The 18733-nt window shown below is 39.5% G+C and overlaps 1 protein-coding gene across 4 annotated transcripts in view; it reads left to right on the forward strand.

Annotated features, from left to right (window-relative positions):
• Positions 1 to 18733, forward strand: part of LOC109402732 (rho-related BTB domain-containing protein 1) — a 174568-nt gene that overhangs the window by 66015 nt on the left and 89820 nt on the right. For all 4 annotated transcript variants that reach the window (XM_062853140.1, XM_062853139.1, XM_029878926.2 and 1 more), the window contains exon 2: positions 12996 to 13010. The gene's annotated coding sequence lies outside the window, so the exon portion shown is untranslated. The remainder of the gene's footprint in view (positions 1 to 12995; positions 13011 to 18733) is intronic.

The raw sequence follows: 18733 nt of genomic DNA on the forward strand, positions 1-18733 counted from the left end.
GTCGATGAAACATGTAAAACATCCATCTTACTTTCTTACAAAAATAAGGGAGCAGATGGGTGCACTGGTCGAAAGATCATACAAGATTACCTTTGTATGAGTCCCCTCACATTGCTCAATTTATGGCAATGAGAAGGCGGACTCTCTCGCAAAGGTGGGCGCACAGGAAGGTGAGATCTATGATATCTATAATATTTGTTCGCCAGAGTTCTCTTCAAAGTTGGCAAAATGTTTGGCGAGATGGCCAGCTGGGACGGTGGTTACATTCCATTATTCCTAATGTTTCCTTGCGAGCGTGGTGGCATGATTTGGATGTAAGTCGAAATTTCATTCGCGTAATGTCAAGGCTTATGTCCAACCATTACTCGCTAGATGCGCATTTACACAGGATTAACCTCGCGTTGAGCAGTGTTTGTACTAAGTGCGGTTCCGGTTATGATGTTTTTAATACCTCATAATATAAGTCATGAATGATCAAAATTTCATTGCTTTCGGATCATTCAATCCGGAGATAAAACAGCTCAAAGTTGGCTATCGGATAATTATACCTTTTTCTAGAACCTTTATAACTTTGTGTAGAATAGCCCGATCTTTTCCAAATTTTGACCACCGATACACAACTAGTTGATGAACTTACAGTAAAAATTTGAGAATATTTGATGCCCTTTTCGAAAAGCTACAGCGAGTTGAATATTTTTTGAAAAGTGAAAATTTTACCTGTCCCAGTTATTTTGAGTATCCCCTGTACTTCATAAGTGGTCAGTCACCGGCTGTCAAATGGGCTGGGCATCTGTTTGTTTGCCCCTTTTTATTGTCCTCGTACTAAAGAAGAGTGCTAATATCATAGTGAAAATCGACCGTGACGTAAGTTTTCATTTTAGTAATTTAAATAACTGAACACTGTACTATTTATGAAGAAGCATTTATTGAACAGTATCATGACACAGAATTATACCTTTGGACAAATCTCGCTTTTAATGCTGCTGCTAAAAATTATTGTTAGTGGGATTATTCCAAGCTTTCATTCCATTTCAAATCGCACTGCTTCGCACAATCTGGTCGATTCGCTTGCATCGGTAACTAGCCCAACCGGTCAAACAGCGATGATATTGCGATGCAGTGCAAATAATTGAACGATAATAGAAGAATGTTTATAGTTCTAGTGTTTATTTATAGACACAAATTGTTAGTGGCTTCGACTGTCATTCGCTCGGGAATATCACGAGAGAGACCTCATTCTACACACCGCACCGTCGTCGTCATAATATCTTTGATGGGTACCACTCCCTCGGGATGCGATTAAATTGCTGCATCTCGTCTCGATTGGTCAGGTCCAGAGGGAAAGCAACAAAGTTGCACCAGGAATGATGTGATGAGCCTTTTAGAGGATAATGTGCTTACTGCTTACTGAAGAATTTACTGCAACGATGGCTATGATTGAAGCCAGCTGGGTGAGATCATTATCCGAAGGGGCCGGTTAGTGACCGTCTTGAACAGTTGCACATGTGAGTGATTGAAATCAATCGTCGTCTAAACAAAAGGTGGTTTGAGTGATAGTTGAAGTGCCCACCCAGTTCAAGAGTATATATAATGATTTGCACTACTTTATTTCCGGGATACAAATTTGCTTTGTAATTAGTAGCTTATCAACTGATAGACGTACAGCTATTCAACAACACTATCCTCAGGGTCCCTGGGTTCAATTTCCGATACAGTCCAAAATCTTTCCACAATGGAAATTTTTCTTTGTCGCATTCACCCCGCGATAGCAAAAATAAAGTCACTAATTTTTCAACACATTGTTGGCACTCATTGTGCCATGTCCCTGAAGCGATTTAAATGTCAACTATTTCCATTTCCATGACATTTTCACTAGATCCCTCTGGAATAGTAGACATTTTATTATGATATGCCTTGTGGTGTGAGGTGCAAACAATATCAAATTACACAAGCAAAGATAAAGGGGCTCCTATGGATGAGTCGTGGAAAGATTGAAAATGACGACTGGACATAACGTGGAAAGCACGAACTATTAGATTCTGAAACCAAAGGAAACACAAAGTATATACCGTAAGGCAAGGTAACTTTGATAGTTTGGGTAGTTTGAAAAAATCCTTCTCAGAATTCCGGTGGAATTCCTCCCAAGATTTGGGTAAAATCCCTATCAGAATTTTGAGGTTGATCCCTTCCAGGATTCTGCCAGAATATCTCTCAGAATCGTTATCAGGATTCCAAAAAAGTTCTTTTCAGAATTCTGGGAGAATTCCTTTCAGGAATTTGGTAGACTCTCTTTCAGGATTCTGGGAGATCTCTTTCAGGATTCTGGGGAAATGCCTCCCAAGATTCTGAAAAAATCCCTTTCAAGGTGTTGAGAGAATCCCTGTCCAGATTCTGGGACAATCCCTGTCAGGGAGAATCCCTGTCAAGATTCTGGGATAATTCCTGTCAGGATTCTGGTAGAAAACCTGTCAGCATTCTGAGAGAATCCCTGTTAGAATTCTGGGAGAATCCCTGTCAGGATTCTGGGAGAATCCCTGTCAGGATTCTGCGAGAATCCCTGTCAGGATTCTGGGAGAATCCCTGTCAGGATTCTGCGAGAATCCCTGTCAGGATTCTGCGAGAATCCCTGTCAGGATTCTGGGAGAATCCCTGTCAGGATTCTGAGAGAATCCCTGTTAGAATTCTGGGAGAATCCCTGTCAGGATACTGGGAGAATCCCTCTCAGGATTCTGGGAGAATCCCTCTCAGGATTCTGGGAGAATCCCTCTCAGGATTCTGGGAGAATCCCTCTCAGGATTCTGGGAGAATCCCTCTCAGGATTCTGGGAGAATCCCTCTCAGGATTCTAAGAAAACCCCTCTCAGGATTCTGAGAAAATCACTCTCAGGATTATGAGAAAATCCCTCTCTGGATTCTAAGAAAATCCCTCTCAGGATTCTGAGAGATTCCCTCTCAAGATTCTGAGAGAATCCCTCTCAGGATTCTGAGAGAATCCCTCTCGGGGTTCTGAGGAAATCCCTCTCAGGATTCTGAGAAACTCCCTCTAAGGATTCTGAGAGAATCCCTCTAAGAATTCCGAGAGAATCCCTCTCCTTCTCCCAGAATCCTGGGAGAATCCGTGGCAGGATTCGGGGAGAATCTCTCTCAGGATTCTGGGAGAATCCCTCTCAAGACTCTGGGAGAATCCGTTTCACGATTCTGGGGTCAGCATTCTGGAAGAATATCTCTCAGGATTCTGGGAGAATTCCTGAAGTATGACTCTAAGGATTCTGGAGAATTTCTGGTGCAAAAAAATTGGTGCATGAAAACAAATTGAAAAACTATCAATATTGCCCCATTTCACGGTTCTTTTGGGTAAAATATTAGCACTTTTCAAATAAGCAAGCACTTTCCTTAAAATTGATGTTTTAACAGCTCTTCACTTTCAAATCACATTTACTCTGCCCAGAACATTGTTGCGCTATGTTATTTGTGTGCCTGCGCCCGTGCAGGTTTGTAATTTCACCGTATACCAAGAAACGCGCGCGATTCGTTCACTCGGAGGAGGCAGTATTCCTGGCGCCACCAGGCCGTGAATTGTGGACCTATCGTGTCTTCATGACGTGTGTGGCGTAGCATTATTGCTGTGTGGGAGAGAGTTGCTGAAATCTTGTGTCCGCCCTTGGACCAAAGAATCCCGACCAGTGCTGTAACAGTCCTATATGAAGATTGGCTATCACAGTGTGGTGTGTAGTGTACTGTATATATCTATCTAAACTATAAGTGTCACCTCGTATGTACGGTCGTTTATGATCCGTTAAAAAGAACGTGCTAAAAGTGTCGTAATGAACTGAAGCAGTGAATGTACTAAGTGAATTGGACAACATAACTATTAGGGTGAATCATACTGCAGGCAGAGTGTGCCAAATGGTTTTGAATGCATATAGTTTTTTTTTTTGTTTTGTGGGGTTTTTCGTCACCGTTGAATTTTATGTTTCGAGATTTGTTGATTTTTTTCGGTGAAAAAAGACTTTCCAAATCGTTTTGGCATAACGTTTCGGCCTACTTCATTCAGCCATCATCAGATTCAAAACGTTTGTTCTCCACCACTGTGGTCTAACAACTAGTTGCCACAACTAGTTGTTAGACCACAGTGGTGGAGAACAAACGTTTTGAATCTGATGATGGCTGAATGAAGTAGGCCGAAACGTTATGCCAAAACGATTTGGAAAGTCTTTTTTCACCGAAAAAAATCAACAAATCTCGAAACACTGCATATAGATTTGTTTATAGTATGATATTTTTATTGAGAAGTTGAAAAGTTCATGTTCAACATGGAATCGTTTTCAACCCAATGAAACTAACGCGAATTGCAGTCTATGAACTTTGGACGCACCCTAAGAGTTATGTATATATCTAACACGTTACTTGGTCGGTTACCTACTCGGTCTTTCCAATCTGCCAATCAGCTGATATTGTTTGTTCTAGTGATTTTTCGCTACTTGTATACACCATGCCCATACCTGACCGTGTCTGTGACTCAAGTGGAACGACACAGCTGATACCGCATTAAGGAAAATATGTACATGATACAGATATCCATTTGGGCAGAGGACTGCAGCAAAGAAGACAAATGTTTCGGACTCAACGATAAGAAAACGAGTAACATTAGAATTAGACACGATTCATTGGATCATTATTAGGGACAACGGAAATTCGCGATTTCGCGGAAGCCGCGAAATCCGCGAAATTGGGTCTTGGCCGCGAAATTTGTAATATCCCACGAATTGCCGCGAAATCTGGCAAATTTGAGAAAACATCCTACAAATTGCCATTAATTTCAAACTTTTAAGCAGAAATTGGCTGTTAGTTTTTTGACAGTGTAGAGTAATTTACGATTACTCATCTGCATGATCAAAATTTAATGCATTTCATATCTATGCTCTTATCAGATTTTCATCAAATTTGTTACTTTTTTGATGAATTTTTGATTACGCTTCACAAAATTCAAATAAATTTTTCATTTGGCCTGCAAAATTCAAGTTATTCTCAACAAAATGGTCAAAAATATGAGTCCGCGAAATTGCCGCGAAATTCACAATGGTAGCCCGCGAAATTTGAGAAATTTTGCCGCGAATTTCCATTGTCCCTAATCATTATGTATTTAAAACACTCAACCTATGTTAATTAACTCCAATATTCTAGAGCTTCTGTCAATATCATCATTATCCATGCTATTTTTTTGTTATTTATTATCTTTATTATTTATTCTTTGATAAGGACCCTGGGGCTAGTTAATTTCAAGATCCATGTTTTACTTCCCTTCCAAAGGAAGAGCTCACATTTTGTGAGTTTGTCTGAAGCGGGACAGTTTTTCCTAGAAGAAGGCTGCCAAATACAGCCGAAACTGAATAGCCGCAGACTGAATAGCCGAAAACTTCGAGCTAAAAATGTTTGAACAACCTACACCAAGGATATCTTACAGTGATTTCTCCATTAAAATATTTAGCGTTTCCTCCTAATTTTTCTTCATGGATTCTTACCAGGATCTCGTCTCGTCACTCCACCCGAGAATCCCAGGGATACCTTCTAGGATTTGTCCTGTTACTTCTCCAGATATTTTACTTATGATTCTTCCCGAGATTCTTAAAAGTATTCTTCAAGGGAACCCTTAGCTAAAGGAATTCCTTCCGGGATTCCTTCAAGGATTTTTCCTGGTTTTCCTGGGGTTTCAGCTATTTCTCTAGGGAAACTCTGGAAGTTATTTAGGGATTTCTTTCTGGGATTCCTTCTGGAATTCCTTCAGAAGCCACTTCTGGTATTCCTTCTGTAATTTGTTTTGGGATTCCTACAGTATTCATTCAGAGATTTGTCTCGGAGAGTTTCTTCAGAATTTCTTCAAAGATTTCTGCAGTTCGTTCTCGAGATACTTCCAGAGATGCCGTCAGATATTTCTTTCGAGAATCCTTCGGGAATTTATCCCGAAATTCCTTTACGGATTCCTCTATTTATTTCTCCCAGGATCCCTAAGGTTCCTTGAAGGCAAACACGGGTTTCTTCCGAGATTTCTCCAGGGTTTCCTCCCGGGATTCCATCGTTGAATCCTTCCCAGGAATCCTCCAGAAATTCCTTTCGGGATTTTTCCCGGAACTCGTCCCGAGTCTTCTTCATTGATTTTCCCGAATTTTCTTTAAGATTTTCCAACTTTTTTGTGGAACTTTCTGATGTTTTCCGTCAGCGTACCCTCCAGGGATTTTGCCAGGGATTCTTCCCGGGATTCTTTCATTTGTTTCTCCCGAATTTCTTCATCCAGCATCGGAGGCTTCACAGATTATCCATCGTCGCCGATACTTATGGCCATAATTTAATTCAGTTTTCAAAAATAAAGATTAAACTTTAATATTCCATTCGGTAAGCACCACAGATCTGCAAGAGAGGATTTAACAAAGGAAGCACGCAGCCATCCTCTCTCTCATGATAGTCCAGATCGCGGAAATATCAATTCAGCTTGCTCCAATATTCTATCAGTTGATGCTTATGTATTTTTTTTTGCAAAATAGTTTGTCCATCATGCAGACCGTAATCGGTGGACAGGAATTGCGCGATGAGCGTTGGATACATATCGCAGAAGCTCTTTTCTAGATTTTTTCCCGTTGCTTCGGTTCCCGAAATTTTTCTGGGAATTCTTCTAGAAGTTTCTCTATGAATTTATTCAGCAATTCCTTCCGAAATTCATCAAGAAATTATTCCGGGATTTCCTCCAGAAGTTCCTCCAGGAATACCTCAAGAAACTCCTCCACGAGGTCCTCCAGAAACTCCTCTGGGCGGCATTGCTCTAAAAATTCTTCCGGGAAATTCTCCTGAAGTTTCTCCGGGAACTCCTATAGAAGTTTCTCCTGGAAATCTTCCAAGAGACTACTCAAGGAATCCCTCCAGAAGATTTTTCTGGGCATTCTTCCATAAATTCTCCTGCAAATTCTTCCAGAAATTCCTCAGTGAATTCCTCCAAAAGCTCCTCCCGAAATTTCCCCGGAAATTCCTTCAGAAACTCCTCCGGGAATGCATCCAGAAATTCCTCTGGGAATTCCTCCTGAAATTCCTTCGGAAACTCTTCCGGGAATTCTTCAGGGAATTTTTCGAAAATTCGTCCAAAATTTCCTTCGGGAACTGCTTCAGAAATTCTTCCGGGAATTCATCCACAAATTCCCCCGGAAATTTCTCCAGAAAATCCTGTAGGAGTTCCTCCATAAATTCTTCCAAAATTTCTCTGGGAATACCTACAGAAATTCATCTTGGAATTTTGCAGAAATTCCTCCGGGAATCCCACCAAAATTTTCTTCAAGAAATTACTTCGGGTATTTTTCCAGAAATTCCTCAAGGAATTCTTCCAGAAATTCGTCCGGAAATTCTTCAAGACATTTCTTTGGGAATACATCCAGCAAGTCCTCCGGGAATGCTTCCACAAATTCTTACGCTGATAGCTCAAAAAAGTCCTCCAGGAATTTATCCAAAAAAACCTATGCAAGATCTTCAAGAAATCCCTCCGGGGATGCATCTTGAAATTCTTACAGAAATTTCTTCAGAAAATCTTTCGGGAATTTGTCCAGAAATTCCTCCGGGAGTTTCTTAACACCGCTAGCCATCATGGTTTCTCATAGCGGAAATCATGATGGTTACAGGTCGCAAGCCCTGGTAAAGATGGCTGTGATCCCTGACCATCATGTAATCAAAATCCCAGGGATACTCAAGTGACCATACTGTTGGGTTGTGGGGGTTGCGTGTGTGGGGTGCATATATTGACAAGCATTGCTATGGATCGTTAGGGCTGAGTAGGAGCGGGGAATGGATCTACGATTGCTTAATTGCGATTATACCTACTTACTGGTATAGTCGTGGTTCAGCAGTGGTGGTGCCGCTTTTCGCTTGTGTTCGGCCTAGGTGGTTTGTTTAGGCGGTGCGGGTAGGTCTGTATGTACTTCGTACGTGCAGTGCGTACGGCTCCTACGGCTCAGCATTGTGGTTACTTGGGTAGTGTAGGATAATTGGGTTTGGGACTGAGGGGGTCGTCATTGATTCTGCCGACACCATTGCGTGCTCATTGTTGACGGTTGTGTTGGTGACGATTTCTTCAGCTTTAGAATCTCATTTATTCCACGCACAAACTTTGGGAGGAGGGACTGCTTTGTAATGCAAGAGAGGGATTTAAACTCTGCGTTACGGGTTGGGTGAGGTCATGCAGATAGAAGCAACCCAGGTGACCATGCGGCTCGGGTCGTGATGGATGCATGAGTGCAGTGTGTGTGGGGTGCGCTACCCTGTGGGTGCAGTTGAGTCCGGGTTGGAGTGGAAAGAGACTTTTCTCTACCCTAGATCGGTTTCGGTTGTACGGACGGGGTAGTGTTTGGCTTATTTGTGACGTGTTGTGTGGGATTTGCGGCCCGAGCTGCGCGGTTACTTAGGAAGTATTGTGCTCTGCAATCTAGATTTTGGTTTTAAGATGAAGCTATGGCTGGGCTGTGCCTCGGATTTGTTGGGCGCAGGTCGGGAGAGCTGATGGCGGTTTGTGCTGGAGGGTTTGCTCGATTGGTTAATCACTGGTGGTGGCCAGTTGATTGACTTGTCGGCGCTGCCTGTCATTTGGTTCTTGGGGTTTGTGCTCTCGAGATTCGGGGCGTTGCTTCGTTGTATCTTCGCTTTAATACTAATATTCCTTGTTTGATTTAACTGACTGTTATGTACAGGCGCTTAACTCATTCTATTTCATAGATTGCCAGATTTAAGGGTAATGGTTCAATAGGGTGTTAGCAATCAGAGTGGATTAGAACGAGTTGGCGCCTACAATACACCAACACTAACACACATACACCAATACTTACACGCACACATGCACCTACAACTAGCTGTAAAAGACCAGTGGGCGGGACAATGGTGCCTACCCAACAGTTGTAGGTGGGGTGTTTGGCTTAGCTACATGACTTGGTCCGGCAAGCCCATAAACATCAATTGGTAGACGTATTGCCTAGTGAAAAGACAACGCAGATGGGCGAAAGCCAGGGGATGCGTTGATAATAGCAGAATAGCAGAAATTCCTCCGGGAGTTTCTCCAGAAATTCCACCGGGAGTTTCTCCAGAAATTCCTACAGGAATTCGTCCATAAAGTCCGCAGAAATTTCATCTACAAATTCTTCCGAAAAATCATGCAGATATTTCTCCTGGAATTCCTGAGAATCCAGATATTTTTCTAAGAAATCTCCAGAAAAATTCTCTCAGAGGAACCACAATAAATTTCCTTTAGGGAATCCTCAATAACTACTCAAGGAATTTGCTCAGAGAATCCTCAAGGAGTTCTTTCAGTGGATCCTCAAGAAATTTTCTCAGATTATCTTCAAGGAATTCACTTAAGGATTACAAATGAAATTTCGGTTGGGATCAAGAAATTTTCTCAAAGAATCCTTAAGAAATTTCCGCACGGATTACGTAAGGATTTTTCAAGAAATTACCTCAGAGCATCCCCAAGGAATTCCTCCAGGGCTTACTCAAGAAATTTTCGCAGTGATTACTTGAGGAATTTCATGTGGGATTTTTTGAGAAATTTTCTCAGAGAATTCTCAAGGAATTCGCCGAGGAAATCCTGAAGAAATTCTCTCAGGTAAAGCTCCTGGAGGAATCCTCTAAGGAATTCCTGGAGGAAACCACAAAGGAATCCCTGGATGAATCCTCGAAGGAATTTCTGGAGGAATCCTCAAAGGAAAAATCCTCGAACGAATTGCAGAAATTACTGGAAGAATCCTCGAAGGAATTCGTGAAGAAATCCGTGGAGGAATCCCTGAAGCAATTCCTGGATGAACTGCTACAGGAATCTGCGAAGGAATCCCGAAGAATCCCAAAAATAAAATCATCCAGTAATCCACGACGAAATTTCCGAAGGTGTTCTAGGAGAAAACCACGATAAAATCCTGAGTTTCTGAGGGAATTCCTGGAAGGATCCCCGTGAAAATTTATGCGGGCATCCTTGAAGGTATTTCTATAGACATCTTCAAAAAAGACACTAGGGAAATTCTTGGAAATCCTGGAGGCATCACCGAAAAAATCTCTGATTCTTGGTTGAATTTTTTACTAGAAGCATACTTTGTCCAAGTGGAAACGTTACGTCAAGAAGAAGAAAAAAGAAGAAGAAGAAGAAGAAGAAGAAGAAGAAGAAAATTGGCGCACTAAAGTTAGATCTCAGTTTAAAATCAAGAATAATACCGTTTGGTGCTTAAGGAAATCGAAGATAATACGTAATACGTGGCGTCTAATACGCTGTGGAGCTTCCGCCATTAGTCCGTTAGTCAACGCAGTAACGTTTTCATTCAACAAAGCCTATATGTGCACTCTCTACTTGGAATTCCTCTACTACTCTCTACTAAGGAATTCCTGGAGGAAACCACAAAGGAATCCCTGGATGAATCCTCGAAGGAATTTCTGGAGGAATCCTCAAAGGAAAAATCCTCGAACGAATTGCAGAAATTACTGGAAGAATCCTCGAAGGAATTCGTGAAGAAATCCGTGGAGGAATCCCTGAAGCAATTCCTGGATGAACTGCTACAGGAATCTGCGAAGGAATCCCGAAGAATCCCAAAAATAAAATCATCCAGTAATCCACGACGAAATTTCCGAAGGTGTTCTAGGAGAAAACCACGATAAAATCCTGAGTTTCTGAGAGAATTCCTGGAAGGATCCCCGTGAAAATTTATGCGGGCATCCTTGAAGGTATTTCTATAGACATATTCAAAAAAGACACTAGGGAAATTCTTGGAAATCCTGGAGGCATCACCGAAAAAATCTCTGATTCTTGGTTGAATTTTTTACTAGAAGCATACTTTGTCCAAGTGGGAACGTTACGTCAAGAAGAAGAAAAAAGAAGAAGAAGAAGAAGAAGAAAATTGGCGCACTAAAGTTAGATCTCAGTTTAAAATCAAGAATAATACCGTTTGGTGCTTAAGGAAATCGAAGATAATACGTAATACGTGGCGTCTAATACGCTGTGGAGCTTCCGCCATTAGTCCGTTAGTCAACGCAGTAACGTTTTCATTCAACAAAGCCTATATGTGCACTCTCTACTTGGTAGCTTTCATAGTTGTATGCGTTAGCGTAGTTTTCCTGGTAGCTTTCATAGTTGTACGTATCAGAAAGTTATCTTCACGGCCATTGTACATGACGGGAGAATGTGCTGTTTTTTTCCGCAGTTTCGTGAAATTTCCGCATGTCATTTTGTTCCATACTGTTTTATGCTTCAGGAAAAATGTTCTCCCCATGCTACTGTTTCTTTCTGTGGTGATATCTTTTCTCGGCTGCTCTCGTATAGAAGAGAATTTTACATGTAAACATGTTTCTAAGTATATGTTTATTTTTTTGTAAAAAAAATCGAAAAATAAACCGCACCCGCGACTTTTCAAAAGACAAAACTGAAGAATCGAATGTCGGTTTCCGCTGAAAAGTTGATCGTTTAGTCACCACCAGCGAGCAACAAATCGATCCTCTTTTCAGTGCAAACCGACATTCGGTTTTTAAGATTTGTGTTCTTTTGTATTTGTCATATTTTCATCTTATATGTGGTCGGCGTTAAGTCAGACCGGACTATCTGTTCTGCAATGATTTCGAAAAAATGTCCTGCAAGCACTTGAAATTTCAAATCTCTGGCAGAAATTTCAGATACATACTATTATTCTTGTATGTGATGACACATCTGCATCAAAATAACATCGTAAAGTTCAGGTTCAACGAATTCCTCAGCATATCTTTAACTGCCAGAAAAATCGCGTAGTCCACTATGACTTAACGCCAACCATGTAAAGCATTGTCCAGTTAGAATCCGGACGCAGATAATCACTTATATCTCAGAGGTGGAATAACAAACAGAAAAGGTGAAGCCCTCAAAACAAAGATAATTTACTGTAGTTTCATGGAAAAATATCATTAAAATTATTTAATTTAATTTTTAATACATTTTCTCATTTTTTCCGTGATTACTTCCTTAAAAATCTGCACAATGGTAGTAAATTTTAACATCAACCCCTTCGGCGGATTTGTTTAACAATCAGGTCATCTCTGTAGTGTCCTGAGACCCTCTACCAATCTGATCAGGATTCCAAAGAAACTTTGCCAAATATTTCTCTTCTTGCGAAATTAAGGGCTATTCAGTGAATTCCAAAGAAGCGAAATTTGAGTGTTTTTTCGTTAATAAACACTATCCAACAGTGATGACACCACTACACATCTCAGGCTGTCGTGATAGCTCACCAAATTAGATCAAACCTCTACAGACCCCTTGTGTGCATTTTTGAAAAGCAGCACGCGATTCCTGAGGTTATCATCTTTGTACACATTTGGTGTCAAAATCGTGATGTGAGAAAACGATGTCGAACTTCCTGGCAAATCTTGGAATTCCAAGCAGACTTATCCTTGAACATAAACTTCAATCTTCCTTGGGCACTTCCTCATGGCATGGTTAACAACATCTGTGCACATCACACATAATGGTTATGGAGACATTAACATTTTTCGCGACTGTCGTACCTGACCACGCTTAATTTTCAGCGTGTTTGTGCAAGATTTTTTTCCTTCACTTATCTTCAATCTGAAATAACTTTTCACTCGTAGCAAGAAAATCGATGAAATTTCCACCATCAATAGAGGACTTGTTTATGATCAGACTGCTGTAAAAAAAATATGATTATGATCATTGAGAGCGTCACAATAAATTATCCTTTGCGTCCGGATTCTAACTGGACAATGCTTTAGGCATTAGAACACTGAATAATGACACTAAAAACCAAGTCCACCAAACGAGTTCATGAGGTGCCAATTAATTTTGTGGTTAATTTGGTACCCCTGGAATCCTGAATGTTCTGCGTATGGTTAATTGAAATATTTACTCCTTTACTTATACTAGTTAATAATGATTGTATATAAGTTATATGACTTGATGACTAACATATACTAATGTATTTTTTATTCTCTTTAATTTATTTCCAGATATTGCATAACTAGGTAAGTCCAAGTGCGATTTACTGTTGCAGAAAACTAACATAACAAATGTCATCGTAGGACTCAATTTACTCTAAAATGAAAGTAATATATTCTGAGATTTAGTAAAGGAAATTTCCTTGACTTCCTTGGGCATAGAGTATTCTTCGTGCCTGCCACACGATATACACTTGCAAAATGGTCATTGGCAGAGGAAGCTCTCAGTTAAAAACTGTGGAAGTGCTCATAGAACACTAAGCTGAGAAGCAAGTTTTATCCCAATGAGAACGTATAAAAAAAAAATATTCTGAGATTCAGGTAATTGAGGTTACATTCTAAAGACGTTATTATAATCTCTTAAAAATCATACCTTGATGAAGATCGCTGATAACCCCATCCCTGATTATACAAACAGAGCACATACGAGAAGAAAGATATACGATTTTTATATGAAATTAACATTGCAAATAAAATGGATAATCATAGATACTGTGGGATTTACCCTATTTATTTACACCTTGAGAAGGTTCAAGCGCAAACGTTCATCTCATAGACGTTCGTGACCAGCTCTAGGTAGATACTCAGCCATTTACATTCATTGCAACATTTGCTAACAACATTGTCAGCAAAGCTGACAATTAGCTTTTTTATATAAATTTCCACCATCATCATCGAACCCCGAATCGACTTTCGGGAATATCTTGTTCAAAATTAATATTTGCATTACGAAAACGAGCCCAATCATTTGTGAGAATCTTTGACACGAACCAGTCGACCAACCAACGCAACGGCATCGACGATGCGATCAAAATAATATCCTAAATTATGCAAGCTATGTTGATAGCGAGCGAACCATCCTACACTCTCGCCGACAGGATAAAGCACACCCAGAGAAAAAAAAAATAATAAATATGGAAAATAATCCTATGAATTATACAGCAGCTTGCCTTCCGATCCGGAGGTGTGTATTGTTGTTGGTATGTAGGTGGTCCAATAAATGGCGGAATGTTTCCGAACACACCTATTTTGTTGGTACATATCGATTTTCGGCTCCAAATGAGTTACTATTTTTGGACGTCATCATCGGCAAGCCGGTTCAGTTTTAACGGCCCTTTCCATTGAAACCAAAACAAAAAAACAGAAAAGAAAAACAAAACCACCAAGTAAACTGGTTCCTGCCGGTTGATTGATTAATTGGCATTGGGGGGTGAGGTATAAAATGCAACATCCTCGTGGAATGTGTTGGAAGACAATTAATTGAATACAGCAGTTGTCGATCTCAACCGTCATCAGTTTGTTTTTTCATGGCAGTTGAATTTGTTCTCGCAAAGTTCAGTAACAAATCTATTGTCAAGTCTGTTTAATTTGCGTATAGATTTTTTTCCATAAATTTGCATAATCCTTGGAAAAAAAATCAGATAAAATTTCCTTTGGAGAAGTTTCTCCAAACTGCAAAAATTTTTTTGAATCATCTTTTTTATGAGAAGAGCTTGAGAAGATGCTTGAGGTTGACAGATTTACAGGCATCTTGAGTGTACTTTCACACTGGAACCTCCATTTACGTAATGAATTTTTTGGGTTAATTATTTACTGAACAGATTTAATTTATTAACTGAATAAATTTCAATGTTGCAAAGAAGAAGTGGCCACTAGAGTTTTAAAGTTGGGGTCATCCGGGGTTTCAGAGGCCTTTCAATGGAGTAGGCATTTCAACGCATTTCAGGGTTTTAGAGAGCTCTCAGATAAGCTGAAGGGGGTTACAGAGGGTTTTCAAGGCGTTTTAGTACATTTCAGAAGATTTCAGATGGCTCCACAGGCTCTCAGGTTCAGGTTTTAGGAGGCGTTATAGGCTTTCAAGAGAGATTCATAACGGTTTCAGAGGACGTTCTAAAGGTTTCAGAAAGTTCTAAAGGACATTTCAAGAGGTTCCAGAGGGCTTTTAGGGCTTCGTAGACTATCAGGAGAACTCCAGGGGTGTTTCAGAGCCATTTCATGGCGTTTCCGGCCGTTTCAGCAGGTTTCAAAAGGGGGATCTAGGGGATTTCACAGTTTCTCAGGTGAGCTTTAGAGGGATTTCAGAGGCGTTTCAGAGGCATTTCGAAGCGTTTCATGAGCGTTGTTATGTAGCCGCCCTCATTTTGTTCCCTTCATTCATCTAGAACGAAGCTTTCCGTCACTCGCCCCTCAAGAAGAATTTTCAGCTCCTAACGCATCATTATTAGGAGTAATTTTAGTACGATTAGAAGAAACCCAAATTGTTTAATACAGCTACAGTTCATATTATTTAAATGAAAATATGGTTTCTAATGGAGTTGTACGATAAAATCTGGTATGATTACGGTTGGATTTAAAGTTGGATTTATGATGATCTTGAAAAGGAATTTGTGGCGTTTTGAGGAGTTTCTTCAAAGGTTGCTCCAGTGTTTTCTACAAAGGTTCCACCTGGAATTCATTCTGACTTCTCTACATGAACTTCAACTAATATTATTAGAAGGAATTCCTAGAAGAAAGAGGATGGAAGTGGACGAAACCCAGAAGGAGCTCTGAGAAATGCTGGAGGAATTCCTCAAGAATTTGTTGGGGAAATTCACCAAAGATATCCAATAGAAATTTCATAAGAAACTGATTAAAAAATTCAATATAGAATTCCTGAGAGTAGGAGTAACTCCATAAGGAATTCAATTTAAAATTCTTGGAGGATTTCCATAAAGATTCCTGAAGGATTTTATGAGAACTAACTAAAGTTCCAGAGTGAACATCCGTAGTAATTTCAGAAGGAACTCTTGGAGGAATCCCCGATTGAGTTTTTGAAGAGATTTCCAGTAGAAGTTTCTGGAGAAATCCTAGAAGAAGTTCATGGAGGAACTCTAAGAAGGAATACATGGAGAATTCCATGAGAGAACGCAAAGGAACTAAAGGAGGATTAAAAGAATGTGCTGGAGGATTTCTAGAAGAAACCCAGAAAGGTTCAAAGTAGAAACTCCTGAAGGATTTCCCAGAAGTTACTCGTGAAATATTCATAGAAAAAAAACTGGAAAATTACCATAAGGAACTCCAAAAGGTATTCTTGGAGGAATGAAAAAATAAAATTCAAGACCTGGAAAATTCCCGAAAAGGAACTCCTTCAGCGGTTTCAGAAATAATTTCTGGAAATTCCCAGAAAAAAAAAACTGCTGGGAAATTTCAAGAATGAACTTTGAAAGAATTTCCAGAAGGAAACTCTAGAAAAATTCCCAGGAGGAACTCTTGGAGGAAATTCAGCTGGAAATTCTGGATGATTGTAGATCGTTCTGGATTGAATCCAGCAGAACCTCTTTGCAGAAATCCTAGAATGATGTCATTGTCAATTCCTGAACACACTGTGAGAATCCCAACAGAGACTTCCGCAGGAATCCTAGATCGAACTTATTGAGAAATTTATGGAATCCCTTGGAATTCTTTGAATCCCAAAGGAACTATGTGGAAAATTGCTTTTCCAAACAAAAATCGAGTGGGATCACCCTTTGTCCCTAAAAATAAATCGATGGATGATTTTGTAGTAACTTCTCAAGGAATCCGAACTTCCAAGACCGCAGTGTGATGCGACATTCATGGAAAAAGTTATTAAGCCTAACCTGTTCGATAAAATGACAAGATTTTACTATTATTATTTATTGTTATTTCTAACATGCTGAACAGCATTGTCATGCTATTCGGTTTTCATTCAATAACTTTTTCCACTTGTCTCAGATCGCTTTGCGGTCTTCGAATGATTGGTTCCTCGTAAAACAGAACCTGCACCTCTGAACATGCCCTAAACTCTCCTTAACTCTACTCGCTGCTGATTTTACGTAAAACAACCTTATCCATAATTATGAGCATTCCAACTGTTCTGAACACAATTAAATTCCATCTAGATCATGTTTCCTAAATGGGTTTACCTAAATGGTGTTTCCAGTGTAGTGGCATTTTTCTATTTTTATCGAAATTGACTTCTGCCACGTCAGAATGCAGATCAAGATACAGGTAAGGGTAGAAGATGATGATGCAATCGCTCGTCTACTCCAAATAGTATAAACCACTGTCTCTGTGCTTCTGACCACAGAAGTGGAGAAGATATATTTTCAATCAAAAAGGCTCTAAACAAACGACAAAGAAGACGAGGAGTTTATAATGTGTCCTAACTTGTCTGTGACACAACAGAAGCTTAATTTGTTGCGTACTTTTCAACTCGTAAATAATCAATTTATGTACTCAAAATCAAAACTATTCGATACTGGTTTTTCAAAAGTGATGAAATGTTTACCAGCCGAAGTAAATAGTTAATATCCAAATAGCGGTAACAATCATATTCTGTTCAAGTTAGGATAAACCTATATCGCACTGGGTGGATTGTCGCAACAAATGCAGGTTGCGCAGACATTCACAGTGTTCGAAATTGATTTTGCGATCAAAATTAAATAACTTTTTTTAGGTTAATTATAGAGGTTTGGCGTGTTCTACAAAGTTTTTCTGCATGTTAAAAGGCATCTTTTGATAAAATGTAATTTATGATTCCCACTATTGCCCACGAGTGTTTCCACCCTCAAGAGATAGTAAAAAGTCTAATCTTTCAACTACCGACTGAGCCATCTGCGCAATTTTGCGCCGGAAATAGTTACTTAAGGTGAAAGTACACCCTAAAATATGATAAATTTGTCTATAACTTTTTTGTTTTAGGATATAATGACTTAATATCTTTTGATGAAATGTGTATTTTGACGTCCTGAACAAGTTTGTAGGAGGTCACAAAACTGTAGGATTTTATCTGTTGAAGCTACACTGAAAAAACTAGTTTTAGGGGTACTTCGCACAAAACGCTCCATATCTCGAAAACCGTAAGAGGTGGAGCTTTGACATGTTCTACGAATTTTTTTCTTTTATTATGAGTTACAACTTTGCCGAAGACGTCAAACCTCTAATTTTTTTTTTGGAAAAATACAATTTTTATCTCACTTCTAGGGGGATCAATCATTAATTACATTTTATCAGAAGACGTGTTTAACATGCAGAAAAACTTTGTAGAACACGCCAAACCTCTAGAACCAACCTAAAAAAAGTTATTTAATTTTGATGAGTCGCGCCTTTGCGAGTTTGTATGTATACTTTAACGAGTTTATCATTATATTTCTGCGACTTTATTCATACAGCTATGCGACTTAAACTGGCATAGTAAGATAAAGTATCAAGTGACGTCGTATAATCGTAGTACGTAATAAATGCAAATTTATTTTCCACTTTGTGAGTTCACTCGCACGCTTATGCAAATATGATGTTATGTTCATCACAATAAATCATTAGAATGTCGTTTATTTTCGATGTAGTCATACAATAAATGAGTTGATTTGTATTCTAATAAATCTTTATTAGCCACATCGCAAGTTAAAAAATAACATCATATGCGATGAAAGTTTTTCCTCTGCACATGTACGTTGCGATAGTGATTAAATAATACTTTATACGATGAAATGCGTGCATTCCTATACGATTCCTGGTTTTCTGGGTAATACTATGAAGTTAGATTAGATTCTGCTTTGAAGTTGGATTGGTCTTATCAACCTTACTGGTTTCAGAATTGTTTTTAAAAATGAATGTTTGTACTAAGATTGTATTCTTTATTGGCGCATGTTACCCGACCCTCCCCTATAATCCAACGAACCCTGCAAAGTGTCATTGCCTACCATCATCACTACTGGACTTCACCGCATTTCATGGAGGTATTTCAATTA

Source organism: Aedes albopictus, chromosome 2 (genome assembly GCF_035046485.1).
Source record: "Aedes albopictus strain Foshan chromosome 2, AalbF5, whole genome shotgun sequence".
In the NCBI taxonomy this organism is placed as follows: Eukaryota; Metazoa; Arthropoda; class Insecta; order Diptera; family Culicidae; genus Aedes; species Aedes albopictus.